Genomic DNA, 21,510 nt, shown 5'->3' with positions numbered 1-21,510 from the left:
AATTGATTGGCAGATTCAACATCATTCCTTATCAAAACCGCAGTTGCCTTTTTTTTTTTTTCCAGAATCAATAAGCTGATCCAAAAACTCATATGAAAACTAAGGAATCCACAGAAGCCAAACTAATGTTGAAAAAGAACAAAGCTGGAGGAGTCATACTTTTCAATTCCAAAAGGTACTACCTGTACAAAGCCACAGTCATCAAGGAACCATGTGAAATGATTACTATGCTAATTGCTTCACTAGAGTAACCATTTTCCTATCTCTATATATCCTATAGCATCATGTTGCAAACCTCGAATATACAAAATAGGATTTTTTTTTTTAAAAAGGAACTGGCATAAAGATGTTTAGATCAATGAAAAAGAACTGAAACTGTAGAATTGTGAGAAACTCTCACATTTATAGTCAATGGATTTTCCACGAGGATGCCAAGAAAATTCAATGTGGAAACAATAGTCTTTTTTCAAACAGGCCCTCACCAGACACCGAAATGCTAGCACCTTGATCTTGGACTTCCTAGCCTCCAAAAGAACGAGTTTCTTTTATTTAAAAACCACCCAGTTTGTGGTATTTTGTCACAGCAGCCTGAACAGACTGAGATACCACCTGACCTGGCGATTCCACTCCTAGATGGAATGAAATAAAGAAGATAAACATTTGTCCACCCGAAAACATTGAGTGGGAGTCTCTCTTTGTTTTTTCCTTTATATTTTTTGTAGAGACAGAGTCTCACTATGTTGCCCAGGCTGGTCTTAAATTCCTGAGCTCAAGTGATCATCCTACCTTGGCCTCCCAAGGTCGCAGGAGTATGAGCCACTGTGCCTGGCCTAGGATTCTTCACAAAAGCCAAAAAATGGAAATAACTCCAATTGGTCTACCAACTGATGAATGAATAGGCAAAATATGGCATAGCCACACAATGAAATATTTGATGAGAAAAAGGAATGAAGTACAGCGGTCCTACTCATCCACAGGATACATTCCAAGACCCCTAGGGGATGTCTGAAACTGCAGATAGCACCAAACCTTATATATATATGTTATGTTTTCTCCTATACATACATACTTATGACAAAGTTTAACTTCTAAATAAGGCACTGTAAGAGATTAACAACAATAATCAAACAGAAGAGTTATATACTACAATAAAAGTAATGTGAATGTGGTCTCTCAAAATATCTGACTGTACTGTACTGTGGGTAACTGAAACTGCAGAAGGTAAAACCTTGGATGAGGGGGGTTACTGCACCAATACACGCCATGACACAGACAAACCTTGGGAATACGATCCTTCTGTGACTCACAAAAGACTTCATAGTGCATGATTCCACTGATATAACATTTCCAGAACAGGCAATCCTAGAGATACGGAAAGCAAGTGAGAGGTTGCCTAGGGCTGGGGGCTGGGGAGAAATGGGGAGAGGCTGTGTATGGATACAGAGTTTCTTTCTGGGTGATGAAAACATTCTAAAATTGCTCCTAGTGATAACTGCACGATTCTGGAAATATAGTAAAAGCCACTGAATTTGAGACTTTAAAGGGGTGAATTACCTGGTACATGAACTATATCTTTTAAAAAAGGAATGAAATTCTGTTATATGCTACAACAGGACTGAACCTTGAAAATACTATACTAAGAAGCCACTCGGGAAAGACTACGTATTATACTATTCCATTGACAGGAAATGTTCAGAATAGGCAGATCCACAGATGCAGAAAACAGATGAGTGGTTGCTAGGGGTTGAGGTCCGGGGTTTGGCAGGAGGATGTGGTGACTGCCAAGTGGTACAGGGTTTCTTCTGGCGGTGATAAAAATATTCTAAAACTTGGGGTGATGGTTGCACAACTCTGAATATACCAAGAGCCACTGAATTGTGCATTTTAAATGGTTAAATTGTATGGTATGTGAATTATATCTCAATAAAGCTGTTTAAAATAAAAAAGAATGGACACATGACTCAGACAAACAGAACAAATGGAATCTAATCCTAGGACTTTTCTGGGACTATTAGAAAGGAGAAGCTCTCTTTCTCAGCGAGTACTGCCAGGAGAAGTCTGGGCCTGCCAGAGGTTCTAGCTTGAAGAAAGCCTCTCTGACAATGAATCTTACACAGAAAAAAAAGCAGAGAGAAGGAAGGAGGGAAAGAATGAAGAGGAGGCCCCGTTCTGCTGAGATCGCTCCAGCCCTGTAGCCAGCTTTACCTGAAGCTGCACCATCTCTGGCTCTTTTCAATCACAGAAATCAAATTCCTCTCATGCCTTTGCTAGTCTAGAAGGAGTTTTCCTCAGCTTCTCACTGAAATGTTGACACTTCCTGGGCATCTCCCACTTATTGTTCTGGTCACAGACCTTCCTTCCCTGGGCTTCCCATTCTGGAGCCCCATCCTGCCCCTCAACACCCTGACTTCTCAGTGCATGGGCTTATCTGCAAAGCATCTTCCCACCACTCAGCAGCAGCCTCCCCTCAACCGCTTCCCCCACCTAGACTGCACCTGGAGCAGCTGCTTAAAAATAAACACGAGCGATGTTATTCTCTCCACAGTCTTCCCACCCTATTAATTATTTATCCAGCACCTGCTTCAAAAAAAGGAACTTAGCAGGGAAGGAACAGGAGGAGGAACTGGAAGGAGTGAGGCAGCTCAGAGCAGCAGTGGTGGGTGGCAGCACCCAGCAGGGTAGGGGCAGGGGGGTGTACAGTTGAGGCAACCCTGGGGGTGGGGGTGGTGGATGGGAGGGTCCTCTCTGTGGCAGTGGTGGGGCCCACTAGCTGCTTGTCAGAATGATGTTTTTAAGTTCACAAAATAAGACACACAGGATTAGGGAAAAAAGGCAGAAAAGCACATACTCTTAAACACAGGTATCAGAACTGTGATGCAGCAATGTGAGTGCTTCTTTGCAGATGCATTCAATAACAAGATCTACTGGCAGCTCTAATCGCTCCTGTAATTCTCAAGTAGTGACCCTTAACCATGAGCTTTAACGATGGCTGCAAACACCGCAGCAACTGCAATGTGATACGAAAATACATGTGATTGCTTTCTATTGGGGACAAAGAAGGAGGCACCATTACTGCTATTAGAATTTGTCATCTAAGTTCACATTTAAAGTCCATGCTTCACGTAGAGGGTAGTGAGAATAAAAGTGTAAATCTTTTCCACTGATCACTTGAATTTCTTCCTCAGACCCCAGGACAAGAATTCATGGGCTAAAAGATCGGGCTGAGCCCCACAGCGGGCCACTCAACCTCAGTGAAGACACACTGAGGCACAGTAATGTGACAGGCTGGTCTACACTGGCGTCAAGATTCAAACCCAAGTACTCTGACCCCAGAACCCACGCCCTCCTCCACCGCCCCTCACTACCACTGTCCCAAGGGAAGTAAATGCCCAAAGGAGACCTCATCAGACCCTATTTTGAGTTGCAGCCTCGGTTCCAAGCCTCGCACATCTGGACAGACCATGTTGCTTGCCCGGCTCAGAGGCGGTCCTGAGCCTGGACACTAAGCAGGTCCTGTGTTCTCACCAAGAACTAAAACCTTTCTATTGCAGTGGCAGGAAAAGCTGCAGGAGTCAGACAGAGAAGGCCTTGACTCTGTATCTAGTGTTGAGCTGGTGCAGGCCTGCACGTCCCCTGGTACCCACTCTGCCTGTTGCTTCTTAGCTGAACTGGATCACAGCCTCCACATCTCAGTGTGAAGGTCCCTAACTGACCCTGGGACTAACTCATGTTATTTGCTTAATAAGTAAACAAACAAACCCGTAAAATTCTCTGCTAGGCTGAAAATTCCATGAGGGCAGGAACCATGTAGATCTTTTACCACTGCCTTTTTTTTTTTTTTTGAGACAGTGTCTCGCTCTGTCACCCAGGCTGGAGTAGTACAGTGGTAGATCTCGGCCCACTGGAACCGCCACCTCTCGAGTTCAAGCGATTCTCCTGCCTCAGCCTCCCAAGTAGCTGGGACTACAGGCATGTGTCACCATGCTCAGCTAAATTTTGTATTTTAGTAGAGATGAGGTTTCATCATGTTGGCCAGGCTGGTCTTGAACTCCTGACCTCAGGTGATCCACCCGCCTCAGCCTCCCAAAGTGCTGGGATTACAGGTGTGAGGCACCACGCCTGGCCTACCACTGCCTTAAACATAATTTGTTTGTTTTTAAAGAGACAGGGTTTCACTCTGTCACCCAGGCTGGAGTGTAGTGGTGCGACCCTAGCTCACTGAAGCCTTGAACTCCTGATCTCAAGCAATCCTCCTGCCTCAGCCTTCTAAGTAGCTGAAGTTACAGGGGCACACCACCTGTAGCCAGGCATGGTGGTACATGCCTGTGGTCCCAGCGACTCAGGAGGCTGAGTTGGGAGAATCACCTGAGCACAGGGAGGTCAAGGCTGCAATTTTTGTATTTTTAATGTTTTTGTAGGGTTGGGGTGTCACTCTGTTGCCCAGGCTGGTTTTGAACTCTTAGCCTCTACCAATCCTCTTGTCTTGACCTCCCAAAGTGCTGGGGTTATAATTGAACAATCTGAATGAAGAGCCCACAAGAAGAGGTGGAAGCGGTGAGAGGCTTGAGACTTGCCTGCAGCTGGGAGCTTCCTGTTTCATCCTGAGAGAGCAACACAGCATATAGCCACACCCCGACAGGCCAACAGAACACACAGTCACTCTGCCCACAACAGGCGTAGCTCAAAGCCTGACAAGCAGACAAGTGAGCAACAGTTGCCCTCCACCGAGGGGGCCAAGGTGAGGCGGGGAGGAAGAAGACAGAAAAGGGTCTCATTGGAAGGGTCCAGTCTTCCAATAGCAACCACAACAATGACACAGAACGGTGCTTCTCAAACTTGCTTGTTTATGCAACCCACCTGGGGGCCTGTTAATGTGCAGATTCTCATTCAGCAGGTCTGCGATGAGGCCTGAAATCTGCACATCCAATAAGCTCTTGGATGAGTCTGAGGTCCCTGGTAAACAGATCACATTTTAAGTTGTAAGATATTGAGAAAGAATAGACACGCGATAAAATTTTAGAATCATTCTTTGAGGTCTTATTTGATACTGTTCAACTCAAGCCACATTTTGGCTGGAAAGTCTGGCACCAACGCATGAAAATGTTCACCACTGTGTTCTCTGCTCATCCACATGACGGCATGAGGTTGACAGCAAAAGGAGCCAGTGAAGGTTACAGAAAAGTGGACTCCTGTCAGAAGTCCCAGCCCTGGCTTTCCGAGCACCTACGTACCCTCACCGTGTACCTGGGGCCAGTTATTCCCTCCTCCTGGGTGATCCTCAGCCACTGGTCTGCAGGCAAGCTCCATCAGCATTATCTAAGGACCTTTCACAAATGCAGGGCCAGGAGCAGTGGCTCATGACTATAATCCTAGCACTTTGGTAGACTGAGGCACGAAGTTTGATTGAGTCCAGGAATTCAAGACCAGCCTGTACAACACAGCCAGGTCTTGTCTCTGCATAAATTAAAAAACAAAAAATTAGCTGGGTGTAGTGGCATGTGCCTGTAGTCCCAGCTGCTCAAGAGGCTGAGGCAGGGGGATCCCTTAAGCCCAGGAGTTTGAGGCTGCAGTGTGCTATGATCATGCCACTATACTCCAACCTGGGTGACAGAGCAAGATCCTATCTCTAAAAAGTTTAAAATTAAAATAAATGCAGGCTGGGCACAATGGCTCATACCTGTAATCCTAGCACTGTGCAAGACCGAGGCAGGTAGATCCCTTGAGCCCAGGAGTTTGAGACCAGCCTGGGCAACATAGCAAAGCCCTGTCTCTACAAAAAAAAAAAAAAAAAAAAATAGCCAGGCATGGTGGTGCACGCCTGTGGTCCCAGCTACTCAGGAGGCTGAGTCGGGAGAATCGCCTGAGCACAGGGAGGTCAAGGCTGCAAGAGAGCTGTGATTGTGCCACCGAACTCCAGCCTGGGTGAGAGTGAGATCCCATCTGTAAATAAATAAAGAAGTAAATAGATGCAGATTGTGGGGCTTCACTGTAGAGATTCTAATTTACCAGGTCTGGGGTGTGGTCTGATCATGTGAATATGCTTAAACCCCAGTGATTCAGATCACACCCAGAGTGGGAAACCATCAGGCAAATGACAGCTGCGGTGGACCTGTCCTTGGTGCTGACCAGTGGAGAGCTATGTGGCCTAAATACGGACTAAAGGAGGATCCCCTAGAGGCCGTCATTTTACCACTTGACTTGCGAATCTGGAAAAGATGCAGCTATGTCTTGCCCTGCTTGGGTGCTGGCATTACTGGCACCTCCGTCAGTCACCTGGAACTTAGCAGTGAAGCCTAACCCACCACAAAACGAACAACAATGATGTTCAATTACTTCCAGAATCAGTGCATTGGGGGCATCTGCGAGAGTCTCCAAAACAACGTAAAAGACGATGTATAGCTCTCCAGACCTGCCTGGTCATCAACGGTATTGCTGAGGGAAATGCCCCAGAGAGCGAACCCATCTTGTATTGGTTGTTCCAGTTTGAAGAATGCCTGTATAGAACTCTAACTTGTGCCTTCTGCCATGATTCCCCACTGCAGGAGGAGGGAATGAGTGGAGGGCATAAGGGGAAGGGATGAATGGTGGAAACGAGATTTAAGCAGAATGCCAAGTCTGCCTGGGTGGCTCATTTTTCCAGCCCCCTAAAAAGATTTCTGCAGCTGTCCAAAAGGAGCTATGGCTCCATTACCCAGCATGCAAAGCCCCTTCTGCTATCAAGTAGCAGATCAAACCTAGATGATAGTTCACTCCCAGCTTCTGAAAAACCTACCACCTCTCTACTTACAGCCTCATCTTTCAAGCAGAACTGAGTAATTTTACTTTAGTTGGCAACAGTGGCCAAAACATTTTTTAATTTGCAAATTGAAGAAATTCTACGCTGTTTGGTTTATAAGTTAAAGCCTCCTATGACCTGACTTAGAGACAGCTGCAGAGTTGAATCTCTTTTATGCTATTCAGAGATGACTAGAGACTACCTACGTTTTTGTTTATGTGTGCATTATCTGTTCTCCTTCCCACTCAAAAATTGTAAGCCTATGCAAACAGGGCCCTTAACTGTTTAATTTCCCCACTGTATTTTCAGTGGCTGGCACATAGTAGGTGCTCATGAAAGATGTGTAGAATGGATGAATAAATGGTGTCCCCTTGATATGCACGCAGCCCTCTCTGTATTAACTAGCCCAGTGTCTCCTGCTACTGGTCATCCCCTACACTGCTTCCCAAGCAAGCATTTTTTTTTTTTAAATACAAAACCGTTTTAAAAACCATGCCACTTTTTTTGCTTTCCGAATAAAAGTCCAAACTCCTTAGCTAAGCATAAAAGGTAACTGGCCCTGCCTGGCTGTTCTGCCTCACCTGCTAACGTGCAGATGCTCTGCCACGTGTACCTGCTGCTAGTGGGACATGCTGACTTCTCAGTGGGCCTCATGGGGCTAGACGAAGTTGCGCTGTTCCATAAACTTGGCTCTCAGAAGTGCTGTTTCCTCTGCCTGGAATTCATCCATCTCATTCAACAGCTGAATGCTGCTTCTCCCTCAAGACTCAAATCTGATGGCACCTCAGTTTTCATGCTTCCCCAGTCTCTCTTTCCCTTCTCCCCACAGGCTGTCTCCCCTTGATATTTTGCCTGCTCACTACCCATTTCCTTTTATCCTGGTAACAGTGCTACAGCCTTTCCTTAGGGAATCAACCTTCTTGTCTGAGAGTGGACAGAAATTATCTACCCCTCCATCCAGGGCTGAACCAATGACCTGGCCAATCACAGTCACTGTGATTCGTCCTGGGACAGGCAGGAGACTCAAGCTAGGCCACTGAGCATCAGTGCTGAGACGGAAACTACTGGGAAAGCAATTTGCTCTTTCTGCCTGAGGCGCCTAGCGGATACAATGGAAGCCTGAGGCAGCCGATCATCTTTGTCATCAGAAAGGTGGCTGCCTAAGAAGGAAGCCAACTGAGAAAAAGCAGGCAGAGAGAAAAATAGGAACAGAGACAACGGGCAAGACTCAGTTTATTTCTCATGTCAGCAAATACACAACAAGGAGACTGGTCAAGATACAGATGTCTGATGATGCTGAGCTCCCGACTCCAGCCACTCCTGGAGCTTAGCATTCCTAAGCCTCTCGTTCCACAAGCCAATACATGATCTTGTTGGATTAAAAATAGTTTGACTTTGGTATTGCCACTTGCCGTAGAAAGCATCCTCGATGATATACTCTCCCGTGTGCTCCCACATCCTAATTTAACCTCCCCCATAGCATTGACTTGGGGGGCCCTATGAGAACTCCCTGAGGGCAGGAAATGTGTCTTATTTGTCTCCAAGGTCACAAGACTTGGTGTATCATAGATATTCAATAAAGATTTGTGAAATAAAAAATGAAGGAATGTTTATATAGAAATTAATGGAGCTTTTCATTTACTGTTTTACTTTAGGGCCTTTCTGCCAAGAACTCTTAGACGCCTCGGGATCTTGGTTGCAGCCAGGTGGCTGTCCTCCCCAGAGCCCTTACTGTTCAGTCCTCTGAAGTCATCGGTCCTGGAGAAAACAGGAAGGGCAGGTCCAGGCTGCTGAGAAAGCGCCCATTAGCGTGCTACCTGCTCACCTGGGCTTCACTCAAGGGCACACTCATCTCCGGACCCCTTCCCAACACTGGTGAGGGGCAGGAGCATCTGGACATCAAGAATTGAGCGCATGCCTGAACCTGTCTGCTCCCCATACTTCTGCAGCTTTGCTCATGCTGTCCCCTCCCTCGAATGCTCTTCCCTTGTCTACTTAATTATTCAAAGCTCAGAGGAAAAAAAATCACCCGCTCCAAGAAGTCTTCCCCGAACCCTGCAGGGAACCAAATTCAAAAGCCCTCAGAAGATCGGCAGATCACTTGAGATCAGGAGTTCGAGACCGGCCTGGCCAACATGGTGAAACCCCGTCTCTACTAAAAATATAAAAATTAGCCAGGCATGGTGGCAGGTGCCTGTAATCCCAGCTACTTGGGAGGCTGAGGCAGGAGAATTGCTTGAACCTGGGAGGCAGAGTTGCAGTGAGCTGAGATCGCACCACTGCACTCTAGCCTGGGAAACAAAGCAAGACTAGGCTAGACAAAAAAAAAAAAAAAAAAAAGCCATTAGGGCCACAGAAGTGAGAGAAGCAGGGCAGGCTGGTGACCTAGGACCATGCGCTCCAGTGAAGGGCCCAGCCTCCATTCAGTGCCTGACAATGGTTGCAACGAGGAAGTGTGAGATAAAGAGGAAGACCAGCCTCGCTTGCTGGGGAGGCCGTGTACCCTGAGCTGCAGGCATGGGTTTATCATACTTCTCATCACCACCACCGTGAAACACAAACCCTGACTTGGGCGGAATGTGACCTGTGGGCTGCCAGCTGACTACCCTGTGCTTCAACTTTGTCCACGGCACGATTTTAGGACCCTCTCACTGCATAGTATAGTCACCTACAAATGCGTGTGACCTTTCTGCGAGTCCCCATCTCTGCCAAGTCAGGCTCCAAGTCTCCATGTCTACTGATTCCTCTCTCAGTCCTCAATAGCTCTGCACTCACCGAAACCTGCAGACATTTCTTTTTTTTTTTTTTTTTCAGACAGAGTCTCATCCTGTCACCCGGGCTGGAGTGCAGTGGTGTGATCTCGGCTCACTAAAACCTTCGCCTCCAGAGTTCATGAGATTCTCCTGCCTCAGCCTCCCGAGTAGCTGGGATTATAGGCATCTGCCACCACATCTGACTAATGTTTGTATTTTTAGTAGAGACTGGTGTTTCACCATGTTGGCCAGGCCAGTCTTGAACTCCTGACCTCAGGTGAGCCACCTGCCTTGGTATCCCAAAGTGCTGAGATTCCAGGCGTGCGCCACCACGCCCAACACAGCTGCAGACATCCTGCCTCTCACATTCCCCTCTCATGAGACTCCCAGCCATACTGACCCCATCCAGCTGTCCTCTAGGCGTCAGTGACATCTCCAAAAATACAAACTGGATTTTGTCACTACCTGCTTAAACTCCTTCAATGGCTCCCCGGCCAGCACACAAACACATCTAACATGTTTAAGCAAATAACTATGTTCATAAAATGTGCTAATACTATAAAAGGAAAAAATAAGGAGCAAAAAGAAAGCATGTAATAGAGGGAACTAACTTATTTTGGGTAGCTGGGAAACAGTTCTTCAAGGACACAGAATTCCAGATGAGGCCAGGTGCGGTGGCTCACACCTGTAATCTCAGCACTTGGGGAAGTCGAGGTGGGCGGATCACTTGAGGTCAGGAGTTTGAGACCTGGACAACACGGTGAAACCCCATCTCTACTAAAAATACATAAACTAGCTGGATGTGGTGGTGCACGTCTATAATCCCAACTACTTGGGAGGCTGAGGCAGGAGGATTGCTTGAACCTGGGAGGTGGAAGGTGCAGTGAGCTGAGACTGTGCCACTGCACTCCAGGCCTGGGCAATAGAGCGAGACTCCAAAAAAAAAAAAAAAAAAAAAAAAGAATTCCAGTTGAGACCTGCCAGAGGAATGTGGCCACAGGAAGGGTTGAGGGATGGAGTATCCTAAAGGAACTGTATGTGCAAAGGTCCTGAGGCAAGAAAGAGCTTGAAGGTTTGAGGGGTCACATGAGGTGAGGCAGGGATGCTAACTCCTTGGCCCCAGGGATGCTGAGGGGATTAAATGAGAATGTGCAGGCAGTCCTTGGCACCCTGCCTGGCATGCAGTTAGCACTCAATGAATAGCCACTATTCTTATTAAGATGGTGCCACTGATGTGAAGCAGGGCTTGTTTATTTCCTGCTGATAGGAAAAAGGCGGCCCAGTTCACCAGGGAGAGCTAAGAGCCAGCATCAAAGGCTCCTTTGTGACACAAAACAGTTCCCATTTTCACCGGCTTATGAGGATCAGGCACTTAACTCAAAAAAGCTTCAAAACTCATTACCAAAAGGAACTTCACTTTTCCCTTAGAAGGCAAAAGAGCTGAAAAATTAAATGATGAGAAAGTTCCAAGGGGGTGGTTAAGCTGAATGTGGTTGTGAGCCGGCAAGTGAGACTGGGCCCTGTACTGCCAGGACACTCAAAGCTTGCTGGGCCCCGATTTGGAGAGAGGAGCTTTGGGGCGGGTTTACTCTGGATCCACGTGAAAGAGTGTAATCTGCGGCCCAATGTTCCTTCATGCCAATACCCACAAATCCAGCCTCCACTGATGCAAGCAGCCATGCCTGTCTCTCAGTGAGCAGAGCCTAATGGGGAACTGCTCCCCCAGAAAACAAGTCCAGTGAGGAAGGAGACACTTAAACGAGTGTGTGCACCAAAGCTCTGGGGGCTGCAAAGGGAATAGGGGCCAGGCACGCAGCAGGCACAGGGAGGATGGAGAGATCGTGGGTTCTAGGGCGAATGGAGCCAGAGTTGCTACTCCAATGAGGTGACACCAAGAGTTCGTTGTTGTTGAGACAGGAACTCACTATCTTGCCCAGGCTGGTCTGGAACTCCGGGAATCAAGGGATCTTCCCACTTCAGCCTCGCATAGCACTGGGGGCTCTATCTTTGTAAAGACAAAGGATGGCATCCAGAAAACATAAAGGGATCCTAGAAACCAACAAAATACCCTAGAAGAAAAATAGCCAAAGGACACACAAAGGCAAGAAAGGGAAGAGGAAATCCAAATGACTGAAAATCACAAGCAGTTCATCAGCCTTATCGGTAACTGGGAAAATGTGAATCAAAAACAAAACGAGGGCTGGGTGCGGTGGCTCACGCCTGTAACCCCAGCACTTTTGGAGGCCAAGGCAGGTGGATCATCTGAGGTCAGGAGTTTGTAACCAGCCTGGCCAACATGGTAAAACCCCATCTCTATTAAAAATACAAAAATTAGTTAGGCATGGTAGCACGCGCCTATAGTCCCAGCTACTTGGGAGGCTGAGGCGGAAGAATCGCTTGAACCCAGGAAGCGAAGGTTGCAGTGAGCCGAGGTGGTGCCACTACACTCCAGCCTGGGCAAGAGTGAGACCCTGTCTCAAAACAACAACAACAACAAAATGAGATACCATTTTGTACCCATTGTGTTGGCGAAATATAAACAAATTTTAAGTTGAACAAAGCCAAGTGTTGTTGCGAATGTGAGACAACGGGAATTCTCATCCATGACTGAAAGTGAACCACTGGTGCTGCCATCTTGGAGAACAATGTGGCAAGAGCTAGGCAAGCTGATGACAAGCATACCTTACAAGCCAGCAACCCCATTCATGGGCAGACAACCTAGAGAAACCGAGTCTCAAACCTGTGTACCAAGACATGTGTACAAGGATGCTAATGCAACAATGCCTGAATAGGGAAAAATTGCAAACAACCTAAATGTCCATCAAAGACAGAGTACGTAAATGCAACACTGAGTAGTCATACCATAGACTATCAATAAGTGTAGCAGTTAACGAATTAGAATGCCCTGAGCCTAAATGAATAAATCTCAAAATATGTGATACTGGCGAAGAACGGTAGTTGTGAAAGGCTACCTAAAGAATAATATCAGGCTGGGCGCAGTGGCTCACACCTGTAATCCCAGCACTTTGGGAGGCCGAGGCAGGTGGATCACGAGGTTAGGAGATCGAGACCACGGTGAAACCCCATCTCTACTAAAAATACAAAAAAATTAGCCGGTCGCAGTGGCGGGCACCTGTAGTCCCAGCTACTCGGGAGGCTGAGGCAGGAGAATGGCGTGAACCCGGGAGGCGGAGGTTGCAGTGAGCCGAGATCGTGCCACTGCACTCCAGCCTGGACGACAAAGCGAGACTCCAGTTCAAAAAAAAAAAAAAAAGAAAGAAAGAAAGAAAGAATAATATCATTGATGTGAAGCAGTAAAAAGAAAACCCTCTCATAATCATATGTAATATAAGGACACAGAACGATTCTGCAGAGTGGTTCCCTTCTGGGACAAATGGTGCAACAAGGGTTTCGCTGTATTTATAGTGTTTAATTTCTGAATGTTAACATTTATTAATCTGGATGGTGACGTGTGTGTTCATTACATTTTCCTGTGTATTCCAGGACACATCTGAAACATTCCATAACAATTTTTTAGGAGCTTGGAAGCAAATATGATAAAATGTGGACAGCTGTTAAGTTTGTGTGGTGGGAATACAGGTGCCTGGTATCCTATCCATTGTATTATTTTTCCCTTTGTTTAAAAAATCATCACCATACGGCCGCTTTGGGACACTGTTTGGCAGTATCCACTACAGTGCAATATAAACATACCCTGTGACCAGCAAGTCCATTCCTAAGGATCTTATCCCACAGAAATCAGGACTCAGAGCCAGCAGAAGACATATGGAAGAACTACTAATCGCAGCACTATCTGTAACTGAGCCAGACCAGAAGCCACTGAACTATCCACTGACAGTAAAAGATAAATAAATTGTGGTGTAGTCATACAATGGAATATTACAGAGCAATGAAAATGAACCAACAACTGCTACTTGCAACAACATGGATGAAGCTCACAGGTGTGACGCTGAGAGAAAGAAGCCAGACACAAAGGAGTACACACAGGCAAAAGCACACTATGGTATCAGAAAGCAGCACAGTGGCCCTTTAAGAAGAGGCGGCTCTGGAGCTCTCATAATGGTCTATTTCTTGGTCTATTGCTGTTTGCCTAGGTGTGTTCATTTTGTGAAAATCCATCAAACTGTACCTTAAAATTGGAGGTATGCTATACCACAACTTAAAAAACAGCCAAAAAAGGCCTGGCATGGTGGCTCATGCCTGTAATCCCAGCACTGTGGGAGGCTGAGGTGGGCAGATCACTTGAGGCCAGGAGTTTGAGAACAGCCTGGCCAACGTGGCAAAACCCCATCTCTACTAAAAATACAGAAATTAGACAAGCCTGGTGGTGCATGCCTATAGTCGCAGCTACTCAGGAGGCTGAGGCACAAGAATTGTTTGAACCCGGGAGGTGGAGGTTGTGGTGAGCCAAGATCGCACCACTGCATTCGAGCCTGGGTGACACAGTGAGATGCTATCTCAAAAAACAAAAAAAGCCAAAACCCACAACACACCACGAGAAGAAGCAGAGAAGTGAAGAGGGGAGGAGGAAGAGAGAATGAAAGAAAGAAAAAGCGAGCATGCCTATGTGTGAGTTGTCACCAATCACAAAGGAAAGGAAATCAAATGAGTGCGTCCTCCCTGTAGACCTGGTTTTTACGCTGACATTTGAGGGCTAAGGACACACTACACCATGGGTAACAGCTGACTGGCATGAGCTTGTTCACTCTCCACCAGAGCCCATGCTGTCAGAGTGCTCACCACCATGTGACAGCTGAGTGTCACAGAGGCTGAGGACTTGCCCAGGGTCACACAGCCAGTGTAGGCGGGGGCAGGATCTAGATCCACAGTCCAAACTCTTTCCCTCTGTATGGCCTGGTTTCTGAAGATGCAAGTGGCCCCTGACACTGTGGAGAAGGATGAGAGAAAGGGAGAGGCTTCCTCCAGCCTGGGGTTGTGAATTCCAAAAAGGTGGCTTCAGGAAATAACCAATTGGTGGCAACTTGAGAGGCTGAAATTTTTTTTTTTTCCCCAGCGTGCTAGAGATGAACCAAGATTGCAATACACAGTTCTCAATTTGTTTTCTCCTTTGTGTTTTGCTGCTGTTTGAAGTTCTCAGATATTAATGAGAATACTGAAGGGAAAGGTAGCAATTATTCTCCAACTATTCAAAAGGGTAAAAGCCAAGAAATACTTCTAAGTTGTGATTTTAATCAGTTGTCTGAAAATGTGAGGAACAAAAGCAGATAGAATATGGGTTAAGTCTTTTCAGAAGGCTTTTAGAGCTGGAAGGAGAGATTCAATAATGATATACAGCCCCAGAAATATTTTGGCCAACATTTAATGCCCAGCAGAGTCAAGCTGTCTTATAATTCACTCAATCACAAAGCCAGTCGGTTCTACCTAGAAATAGGGTCCTTGAACTCAGCCTGAAATGAGTGAAGTGGGGCAAGCTGGCCAATTCTAGTGGGTTCACTGGGAAGACCAGACCCCAGAAGTGTCAAACAAATCTTCTGTGACACCAGGAACAACTAATGCAGAGTCTCCATGGAAACTCCTGCAAATATCAGCTGGTCAACGTCCAGCGGGCAGGTGAGAGGGCGCCATATGGCAACTGAACATCTATGAACGACCATGAATGACAGTGTCCTGGAAGTGAAGGGACACAGGACGACGGAGAAAGGAAATTAATGACCCGACAAAGCCGGTGCTACAAAATGACTTCCACACAGCTTCAGTTCATTATTCGACAAACGGGTTCAACTCAGTACTCGGCGCTGTGACAGATCCTAAGAAGATGAAGACTCAAGTAAGACCAGGCTCTGCCCTCTAATTCTATGATGTAATGGGTGCGGGGATGGGGGGACGGGGGGACTACAGGAAGGAAGAACTGTAAATCTGGCAACCGTGATAAGATAGAGTATGAGAAATGAACCCAGGGGAGGGGCGGCTCGTGTCTTTGAAGTCAGGGAAGACTTCCTGGTGGAGGTATGAAGGCCACAGTGGAGGGTGGGACCAGCAAGTTCTACGACTTGAGTCCACCAAGAGGAGTCTCTTGAATTCTGCTTCTTCATGTGTTATACCTAGAAAATATGCAGGATGGGAACAGAACAGCAAATATGCTTTCAGTGGCTGGTTCTGGATTTTTTGTTTATAAATGACCTTGATTTTTTTTTTAACTGGATTTTAATTTGATATTATAGAAAAGTCCTCCCAAGAAACCCCACTAATTAAACATATATATACCTATGCAAAGGCCTCCACAGACACATTCCGAGTCTGAAGCTCACCAAGGTCTCTCCCCTGAGATGCTTTTTCTGGCAAGATGACGTTAGTGGTTGCTCTCCTGGAAAATATCTTAAGAGGCTTTTACTGTATTAAAGAGAAACACAAATGTGTGATGTATAATGAGCCCAATTTCTCTCTTCTTCTCGATTAATACATTAAGTACTAGGAATATTTACATGGTGGTTGGCAGAGTGTCAAATGAGACACAGGCTTGAGTTTATGGCTTCATCCACTCGGAGCTGCTTTTTGCTCCCAAATTTCTCTGTGGGGCCCTAGCAGTTGCAGGGGATGGTGTGTGAGCTCCCTGCATCTCTGCTGCGAGCAGGTGGGGGAGTCACATCGTCTTCTGAATTGTCTTCAAGTGATGAACTTTCTCGCCGAAACCTGTAGTAGGTGACTCTCTGTATCACCAGCTCCTAGATTTGGGTACAGACACGTGGGACTTACTTCTCCACGGAGGCCCCGGTGGTGCGGCCCTCTGCATTTGAAGAGTTCAGCTCAATTCCTGGCTCTGGCACTTACAAGCTATGGGAGTTCGGGCAGGATGCTTATTGCCCCTAATCCCCAGTTTCCTCATCTACAAAACACTTTATATGGAGCCCGATAAGAACTGCATGATGAGAAAATGAATACAAAGCTCCCAGTGTGCCTGGCAAGCCAGCCTATGGTGGCTGGTGTTAGTTTACATGGAGACGCCGGGTTTGACGTTTCTGGCGGGACCGTCCATGTCAGGCTCACCCACTGCACAGGTTCGGTGTCCTGGCATTGCCGGGGATAAGAACGCACTTGTGTGTCTGCTCGCTCCACTTTGCTACCAGCCCAATGACCCTGACCTAACAAACCTGAAAACAGATCTTACCCTGGGCCAGACACTGTTCTGAGCACTTTACAGATGTAACTGCTTTCAATCCTCATAAAAACAATGCTAGAAGTGGCATGAGTATTCCTGGTATATGAAAGGGGAAACAGGCACAGAGAGGGCAAATAACGTGCCCGAGGCACATCAGTATACATGGAGCACAGTCTTAAGGATCCTTTTCTTTGTTTGTTTGACTCTCAGTGCTTATTACAGCCTCTTACTTATAGAGTTGGTAAAGTCCCACTGAAAGAATAAATGCATAAATGCATGAACGAGTAACTGTCTCCCCACAAGTTTAGGATTAACAGGGAAGTTCTTCCAAGCCTGTGGATGAACTATGAGGGCAGCACTCCCAATGGCCCCTAAGCAAGGGTGGAGCGGTGGGTGTGGGTGGAGAGAGAGGCCATCAGAGCCCCTCCTCACCTGCCCCCTGCTCTCCACAGCACTGAGGTTGACGAGTTCACTTAGGGAGTTAATGTGAATGTCCATCAAATAGGCAACGGCTGACTGATTCTGCCTGTACCGCCTCCAGGATCCTCTGCAGCCGACCTTCCTGTGGGATAGGCTGTGCTCACAGAGGCTGAAGGCAGAAGACCTGCCTGGGCCCAGATAGCAGCCTTGACGCTGCCAAGCAAGATGGTCCAGGCAGGTCACTTCACATCCCTGTGCCTCTGCTGCCCCATTTGTCAAGTGGGCTGACAGCAAGAATTCTCTACCCAGGGCAAGGAAGCAGGAAGAAGAGGTGTACAGGAGGCAGGATGAGGCCCATCCTCTCCCAAAGTGTCTATGCCTCAATCCCCAGAACCTGTGAATATGCCACTGTACAGGTGCCATTGCAGAGGAGGTAAAATTAAAGGCTCTGAGACAGGGAGATTACCCTGGATAAGCTGGGTGGGCCCAGTCTAATCACATTACTGAAAAGTGTAGAACCTTTCCCTGCTGTGGTCAGGGGAAGATCTGACAACAGAAGAATGGTGGGAGAGAGGCAACATGGAAGACAGAGGAAGGGGCCACGAGCCAAGAAATGCAGGCAGCTTCTAAGCTGGAAAAGGCCAGGATAATATTCTCCTCTGGAGTCTCTAGAAAGAAATGCAGCCTCGCTGACACCTTGATTTTAACCTGGTGAGGCTCGTTTGGAACATCTGACCTCCTGAACTGTACGAAAATAAATGTGTGTTGTTGTAAGCTACAGGAAACTGATCCGGGATGTACAGAAAGGACACCTGGCATTGATTCTGCTGGCCCACCTGTTCCTTCTCCTAGATTTCTGACTGGGAGCCCTGTGGCCCCTCAAGCATTTCACCTCCCGCAGGAAGACTTCTCTGCTTCTCTCTCCTCTGTCTGAAAATTGCACCAGGTTCCCTGCAGCTCACATAGCTCCTCTCTGATGACTCATTTACTTGTCATCCTCCCTACAAGACGGGCAGCTTCTTAAGGACAGAGACCAAACCTTAATCCGCCTTCGTTGCCCCTACACCCAGCACAACAGCCCTGCACTTGATACACATTTGCCTCTGGTTCCTGTATGAGGTCCACTCGCTCCCATCTCTGCGCCCACCCTGCCGTCTCCAGGGCTGCGTTTCCAATGGCACCTCCCAAGAAGCTGCAAAGGGTCTTCCCGTGGCTCAGCGAGTACTAGTTGGTTCCTCTACCACACACGGTGTATGTGTTTTTAATGAGGATTTTAATGCATAATTTCTCCAACAAGCTGAATTATCTGTGGCTCCAGGGAAAGTGATTTGCCTTGCCTTAATGCCAAATGAACTTTCAGAGACGGAATCTATTAGCCTAAGAAGGAATGACAGTCTCACCATTCTCATTTGCTCCCTGAGCCATAATGCAGACTTTTAGTAACATCATCAAGAACGAGTCCGTTACCTAAGCCTCATGCTGCTAAAGCCCATTTGGACAGGGAGCTCGCCGGTCAACTTCCTTGGACCATTAGAGAGCCACCTTTCCTGTCTCCAAAAGCCTGCTTGGCCTCACGCCCACTCTGCAAAAAATATTCAGCCAAAAGCAGGGTGAGAACAACCTCCCGAGTCACCTTGAAAGTTTATGTACTCGCTTTTGGAATTGAGATTTTTTGAATGTCTGCCAACACCCAGCAAAGCGAAGAAGAAAATAAAAGGGAAACTCTTCCAATGAATTTCTGTTTGTTTGTTCATTAATTTAGACCGCGAGTATCTTGGTATGTCAGGTGCTATTCCAGGAGCTGGGGGACAGAGCAGTGAACAGAAACAGATTCCAGCCCTGGTTCATGAGCTTCCATGCTGGTGCAGAGAGGCAGATAATACGGAAGTGCACAAAGAAGTCATTTCCATTAATGATACACACTGCGAAGAAAATTAAAGCAGAGGAAAGGGCCACAGAGTGACTAAGGGCGGCAGAGGGAGGAGTGTCAGGAAAGGCCTGTGTCCAAGGAGGGCAAATCTGAACTGAGATCTGCTGAATGGGAGGAGGCGTCCATGCAGAAATCTGGGAACGGCCATTCCAGGTACAGGGTGTGAAAGGTGCAAAGGCCCTGAGGTGAGAACAGTGTAGATGTCTTAGGACACCACTGTGGCTGAGTGGACAGGGCGGGGGCAGGGCATGAGATGAGGTAGGAGAGGGAGATAAGGGAGCTAGCAGGGGACACGTAAGGCCACAATAACAAGTCCCCATTATAAGTACCAGGGGTGTCACTGGAGGGTCTTAATCTACAGTTGACACAATCCGATTTATGTTGTACAAATCTAACTCTGGCTGCAGTGTGGAAAATAGGCTACAGGGAGGCAAAAGAGAAAAAGACACAGCCACTGCAGGTGTCCACACTGCGGTGACAGTGGCTTGGAGTTAGAATAATCTTAACAGGAGCCAGGGGCAGTGGTTCATGTCTGTAATGCCAGCACTTTGAGAGGCTGAGATGGAAGGATGGCTGGAGCCAGGGAGTTTGAGGCTGCAGTAAGCCATGATCGCACCACTACATTCCAGCCTGGGTGACAGAGACAGACCCTCTCTCAAGGAAAAAAGAGAGAGAGAGAAAGAGAGAATGACTTAAGCAGGGATGCAGGAAGCAGGTGAACTGTGACTCTTTTGAAAGTGGAGCCCATGGGACGGGCATGTTAGTTTTGGATGGGTGAAGTTGTGCTCTTGCTCTCTCAGTCCCGCTGAATAATGTCATTTAGCAGAAATGTCACTCCAGCTTGCGTCATTAGAGCTGGTCATTAACATCTGGAGTGGACTCCTTTGCTCCCTGGCATTAGGCACAGCCAAGGAACTTGCTCTGGCCAATGAAATACAAGTAGAATTGCCATGTATCACTTCTGGGCAGCAACTTTAGAAGCCACCGCCTGACTTGCCCCTACTCCTTGTTCCTGTTGCCACATGCATGCAGATGGAGCCTCCAGCAGCCTGGAACCCAGCATTGTGAAGAGCAGAGCCCTGGGCCAACCCGCGATGGCAGAGAACATGAGCCAAAGATACACCCTTGTTGGCTTAAGTCACCAAGATCTTGGAATTGTTACCTTGGCCTAACCAAGCCCCACCCCAGTGATACATTAAACTTAATGGGCCAGGTGCAGTGGCTCACACCTGTAATCCAGCACTTCGGGAGGCCGAGGCGCGTGGATCACCTGAGGTCATGAGTCCAAGACCAGCCTGACCAACATGGTGAAACCTCGTCTCTACCTAAAATACAAAAATTAGCCAGGTGTGGTGGCGCACACCTGTAATCCCAGCTACTCAGGAGGCTGAGGCAGGAGAATCGCATGGACCCAGGAGGTGGAGGTTGCAGTGAGCTGAGATCACACCACTGCACTCCAGCCTGGGTGACAGAGCAACACTCCGTCACAAAAAAAAAAAAAAAAAGTTAATGGCCAGGCATGGTGGCTCACACTTGTAATCTCAGCATTTTGGGAGGTCAAGGTGGGCGGATCACCTGAGGTCATGAGTCCAAGACCAGCCTGGCCAACATGGTGAAATGCCGTCTTCACAAAAACACATAAAAATTAGCCAGGCATGATGGCAGGTGCCTGTAATCCCAGCTACTCAGGAAGCTGAACCTGGGAGGCGGAGGTTGAAGTGAGTTAAGATCATGCAACTGCACTCTAGCCTGGGTGACAGAGCAAGACTCCATCTCCAAAAAAAAAAAAAGTTAATGAATAACTTCAATATATGTCTATTGTGGCTTGACTCAGCTATGAAAGAATAAACTTCATTGAATGGTGAACTGATATTCAGACCAACTATTTCAACATGATTTGAACTTGATATGGTACACGAAGGCATGGATACCTCCAGGGAGAGCTCTGGGTATCCTGTGAATATACAATTACACACATGCATGGCATATTAAGGCAACAGATTCTTTGGTAAAGAAAAATGCTGGGTCCACATACTATACAACATGCTAATCTTGTCAATTAAAAAAGATTCAAATTGGGATTAAGATGACTTTCAATTATAAAACTGTCAGACAATCACCAATGATGGCATTGTATGGGAAATATACAGAAATTCAGGCTACAAGGATACTCATCTGACAAATGAGAAAGGCTAAACTATGTTTGCTATTTCTTTGAATAACGTCTAGGTCTATGGCTGGATGTGGTGGCTCACGCCTGTAATCCTAGCACTTTGGGAGGCCGAGGAGGGCAGATCATGAGGTCAGGAGATCGAGACCATCCTGGCTAACATGGTGAAACCCTGTCTCTACTAAAAAAAAAACAAAAAAGTAGCTGGGCATAGTGGCAGGCGCCTGTGGTCCCAGCTACTCGGGAGGCTGATGCAGGAGAATGGCGTAATCCGGGAGGTGGAGCTTGCAGTAAGCCGAGATCGTGCCACTGCACTCCAGCCTG

At 47.1% G+C, this 21,510-nt stretch overlaps 1 protein-coding gene and 1 long non-coding RNA gene across 19 annotated transcripts in view; both read right to left on the bottom strand.

Moving 5' to 3' along the window:
* Positions 1-21,510, bottom strand: part of SNX29 (sorting nexin 29) — a 657,788-nt gene that overhangs the window by 140,261 nt on the left and 496,017 nt on the right. The gene's annotated exons all lie outside the window — the stretch shown is intronic.
* Positions 4,393-20,521, bottom strand: LOC144338409 (uncharacterized). The gene is made up of 2 exons (XR_013412490.1): positions 20,380-20,521; positions 4,393-5,502 (listed from the first exon to the last, which is right to left on the bottom strand). It is a non-coding gene; the product is annotated as an uncharacterized LOC144338409 (long non-coding RNA).

This window comes from Macaca mulatta, chromosome 20 (genome assembly GCF_049350105.2).
Source record: "Macaca mulatta isolate MMU2019108-1 chromosome 20, T2T-MMU8v2.0, whole genome shotgun sequence".
Classification (NCBI taxonomy): domain Eukaryota; kingdom Metazoa; phylum Chordata; class Mammalia; order Primates; family Cercopithecidae; genus Macaca; species Macaca mulatta.
Note: the sequence above shows the minus strand (reverse complement) of the source record. Positions and strands in the feature narration are given on the sequence as shown.